General features: G+C 32.7%; 1 pseudogene; it reads left to right on the top strand.

The window, feature by feature from the left end:
• The first annotated feature begins 3,143 nt into the window (after nt 1–3,143).
• On the top strand, nt 3,144–4,405 carry LOC149555986 (jasmonoyl--L-amino acid synthetase GH3.5 pseudogene; annotated as a pseudogene).
• Nucleotides 4,406–5,272: the final 867 nt, after the last annotated feature.

Genomic DNA, 5,272 nt, shown 5'->3' with positions numbered 1-5,272 from the left:
ATGTACATTGAGATTAGGTATCATTTTATTAGAGAGATGGTTGATAATGAAAAAATTAAACTAGAGTTTTGAAGCTCTAAGAAGTAGTTTTTTTTTTTTTTTTTTTTTTTTTGAGAATGTGATCCCCAAGTAGCTCTTTACATAATGGAATTTGAGAAATCCTAATACTCAATAAATTAATACAAAAAAAAATTTATTTTTTTCATTCTAAAATTAAGCCAGTTCTTTTTGTGTAAAGAAGAAAGAAAGCCTTCATATTTTATTATCTTTGTGATTTTAGATAATTTTATGTCAAAAATATTGTAATTTTCTTGTTAAGATATGATTTTTCCAAGAATTTTGTGCAAGCCCTAGGTAGTTTGTATGCATCCTTATATTGCTACATGTTTTATTTATAATCATAGTAGAATTTATTAGTTTTATTTTTGAGTTTTTACTTTCCATTTTTAGATTTGTAAATGTTATTTTCAAACTTAATAGAAAGAAATGAAGAATCTTATATTTCTCCACTTATTTGTCATTGTCTCCATTAGTTTATTAATTATCTATATTGTTTTTATACAAAAAATGCTAAATTAGTTTAAACAACTATCTTTTAAATATTGAATCACCATGCATGATCTATTTGTTTTGTTTATTCTTAATAATTTCATGTGATTGAACATGAAAGAAGTTTTTTTAGAAGTGATTTGTTAATCTTTTCATCTCCAATACCTTTTACTGCACAAAAGTTAAAATATTATATCTATGTCATTAGATTTGTAAAAGTTATTTTCAAATTTAATAGAAAGTAAGAAGAATCTTACATTTCTACATTCATTTGTCATTGTTTCCATTTGATCTTTATTCCTCTCTGCATGGTGGATTTGGGAAAATTAGACTTGCAAGTCTTTATGTATTTTTCTACATTTGGGAATATAGTTTCTTTTACAGTTTATTAATTATCTATATTGTTTTGCCACATTATGTTATATAGCAAAAGAAATGATAAATAAGTTTAAACAACTTTATCTTTTAAATTCTGAATCACCATTAATGATCTATTTGTTTTGTTTATTTTTAATAATTTCATGTGATTAACATGGAAGAAGTTTTTGAGAAATAATTTGATAATCTTTTCATCTCCAATACACTTTATGACACAAAAGTTAAATATCTTTATTTTCCTAATCACAAAACATCAAATATTTTTCAAAAAATAATTAATATTTCAACTTAAGATCTTGTCTTTCATTTTATGAAATAAATTAAAGGCTTATGTAATTAGTGAAACTTGACATAATTTTATTATATTATTTGACTTCATTTAAAGTTCATGTGGAGTATGTGGAGTATAATTTTGTCTATAGAATACTGATCATGGTGTTCAAGAAATATACATAGAACTGATACGCCTAGCCTTATAGAATTGAATAAAGAGATTTTGATAATAATAATAAATATTACAAGAGATTTTGAATGATGTTTTTTATATGTACTCTTCAATCTATCACTGAGACAAGGAAAATAAAACAATATTCTTTAATTAGTTAAAAAGTTATATTTAACAAGTATAATACTCTGATTAGATATAAAGTAGGATAGGGTTCCGAAATCCATACAATGAAACAAAAAGGATGATCGTTAGGGTCCATTTGGTTGCAAATAGGAATAGGAAATTAGGAATATGTTTTGTATTCTCACTTTGGTGTATCAGGTCAGAATAGGAATAAGAATACATATTCCCATATTGTCCTAATCATTTTATTGCAAAAGTCATACAGATTCTAAAACTTCTTGAGACTCAATGAATTGAACTACACCAAATCATCACGATTCCAGAGGTTATGGGTTGAATCCATACCTCAGCTATGTTGCCCGGTTATAAAATTGTTCCAATTTTATAAGCCATGATTAATTTTTGAAAACTTGCCGGGTTTTAAGCTTTAAATTGGCCATTTTATTTTTTTTGATTTCTTGTGAGTTTCTAAATCTTTATGTCTCCGGCTCGTTCTTGGCTCCACACAACACTTCAAATTTTTAAAATCTGGCTTCTGAGCTCCAACTTATCATAGGTTAATAGAGATACACAAAATACGTGTTCTCAAATCTATCATTAACCATTAACCTCTCAAAAGGTTAATGATAAAGTCCAAAAACACATTTTTCTTAACCTCTTAAAAGGTTAATGATAGCCTGCAAAAACATGTTTTTCTTAACCTCTTAAAAGGTTAATGATAGCCTCTAAAAACATGTTTTTCTTAATCTCTCAAAAAGTTAATGATAACGTCCAAAAACACATTTTTCTTAACCTCTTCAAAGCAGGTGCCCAGATAGAAGGCATATTGAAGGTTACAGAAGAAAAGTAAAATACTGACGAATTTTAGAAATCTGTTTACCAACAATGTGATGATCTGGTTTTCCTGAATATGATTGCTGTTTACCATTCCGTGATTTGGCCCTCTTGCGAGAGATTGCTCTAAAATGAGAATATGAAAAGCAGTGTTTATATCCCCGACAGAAATGAAGAAAGTGGGCGGACTCATGATCTTAGACTTGTTTCTTGGATTGCTTCAGCTCTGCGATGGTCTCTCAGAAGAAGCTCAAATCTTGTTAGAGATGAAAGAGAGTTGGGAAACTAATGGTGAACTCGGAGATTGGAGAAACAGTTCAAGTGCGGAGAATGATGGTCACTGCAGCTGGACTGGAGTCACTTCTGATGCCAATTCCAATTCAATTGTTTCCCTCAGACTCCTGTCTTTGGATATCAAAGGTGAAATTCCATCTAGTTTTGGGAAATTGAGAAATCTGACTGAATTGGACTTGAGTTGGAACTATTTCGGTCGGACTTTCCCTTCTGCTTTGTTCAATCTTACCCATCTGCAAATGATGAACTTGTCTCAGAATATGTTTGTTGGTTCATTGCCGCAAGAAATTTATAAGCTGGAGGAACTCTTATCTTTGGATATTTCTAGCAATGATTTCTCTAGTGACATACCTTCTAGATTTGGAATGATGCCTAAGATTGAGGGGTGATCCCCCATGAGCTTGCGAACTTAGTAAGGCTTCAATATCTCTGGATGAAATAGTGCAATTTGGAAGGAGAGATTCTGGAGTCACTAGGTAACCTGACAGATTTGGTTCACTGTGATCTCTCCATAAACATGCTGTCGGGTGGAATTCCCACAAAGTTGATGTCTTTTTCCAAGATCGTAAATTTCTTTCTCTACCTAAACAAGTTATCTGGGTCAATTCCAGAGAATATCAGCAAACAAATTTGCACTGAAGGGGGCTTCGTAGCTTGCACTGTGACTTCACATATATTTGTTAATGAATTTTCTAAGATGTTTAGGAAGAGAAGCTAGGTTTTTCCGTGCAGTCCAGATCAGGTTGTATTGGAGAATGATTCTTAACAATCCTTGTATTACCATTTACTATGTGCATTGCTTTATTCAAATGGAGTAGAATATTTCCGATCAATTCTTTTTCATACTCCATAGTTGATGCTCTCCGGACACTGAAGCAAGTCTGGTGAGAGCTTTGTTCTAATATCAAGGAGGGAAAACTAAGTGAGAGAATCATAGTGCCTTCTATGAGAGAAGCCATCTCTAAACTACTTAAACCAAATCCACATTTGGCAAATGTCATCTACGAAAAATGTAAAGACATGGAGAATTGGCATGGAATCATCCCACGGCTTTGGCCCAGTGTCAAATCTATTCATTGTGTCACGACAGGTTCCATGGAGCTATACCTAAGAAAATTGAGACATTATGCAGGTGACCTACCATTGATGAGTAGAGATTATGGTGCAACTAAAGGTGGAATTGCTGCCAATGCAAATCCCACAATCCCGCCAGAGGATGCAACTTTTACAATGGTACCCAACCTTGCATATTTTGAATTCATTCCACTCCACCTGCATCATGAGAAACGGAAAATGGTTCAGAATGTAGCTAATGCCCACCATACTGAAATTGAAACTATGGCTCTGACAAAACTAAAAATCAAGCAAGAATAGGAGGTGGTGGTTACAACATGTGTTGGACTTTATAGGTATGTGCTCAGTGATGTTGTCACAGTGACTGGATTTTACAATTCTACTCAACAATACTCATACATGTGCCGAATGAACCTCCTCCTCACATTAAACATCGATAAGATCACAGAAAAAGATTTACAAATAGCCGTTGAGAGGGCTACCAGACTAGTGAAGGGAAGGACTTTTCTTCTAAGCTGGGTTCCTCAGATAGATGTACTCTCACATCCTTTTTGTGGGTGTTTTCTTAACTCACAATGGATGGAATTCCACATTAGAAAGCATAAATGCAGGCGTGCCAATGATTTGTTGGCCATTCTATGCAGAACAACAAATCAAAAGGACTTATGTGAGTTAGGTTTGGAAAATTGGAATTTCAATGAATGATTATGTGACATGACAGAGAGGAGTCAAACAAAGCATCCAAATCTTCAAATGGTAAAGCAAGAGAAAGGGAGAAAGAGAGCAATAGGCACGAGGAGTCAAGATTGTAGTATCACTATTTAGATTGCAATTAGTGCATGAGCAATGGATGTTGTGAAAGATTATTTTTTTGTCCATATTCAATATGTCCAACTTGGTGATAATCATGAAGAAGAGTCTTATCAAGTAACACAACAAGTCAATGATTTGACCATCTAAAGACATGTTTCAAGCTATACATTTCAATTAGTGGTCATTGTTATTTGAGGTTAATTTTCTTGAGGTTAATTAACCTCCCCAAAATCACATATTTTGGAAATGGTTATTAACCACGAAGAGGTAGTTATTAACCTCTATGTCTATATAAGGACACTTTTTGGCTTTGTAAAGGGGACTTTTTGGTTTTAAAAATAAGGGAACACTATGCTGAAATTTTGATCTAGAGATAAATTTTGGAAAGCATGTACACTTTTTATCTCTGAAATCAAAAAAATCTCTTTTATCTTCTTGGTCCAAGTAAATGAAATTAGATGTGCTTTGGGTTTCTTATTCTAAAATCAAAATTGTTATCTTTTGTAGTAGATATTCTCATGGTATTGTGCGAGTGTTTATGAATAACGAATGTGTTTGGTAATACGGGTTGCTTTCAAGTGCAGTTCTTGATCACCTTTGTTATCATTCTTGTTTACCCAAGAAGGTTGTGAGGGCGTGTGGTGCATTCATCCTGAATGACTTTCTCTTGGTCTTTGAAGTTTTACATTTTTCATTTGAAAATATTTTTAAAATTATATCAAACGAGGGAGCTACCCCTCTAAATGCAGAGGAAGGCCA

This window comes from Cupressus sempervirens, chromosome 5 (assembly GCF_028749045.1).
Source record: "Cupressus sempervirens isolate cs-2001-9-10 chromosome 5, ASM2874904v1, whole genome shotgun sequence".
Lineage (NCBI taxonomy): Eukaryota > Viridiplantae > Streptophyta > Pinopsida > Cupressales > Cupressaceae > Cupressus > Cupressus sempervirens.
The sequence above is the reverse complement of the archived record's forward strand: the minus strand, read 5'-3'. Positions and strand labels throughout refer to the sequence as shown.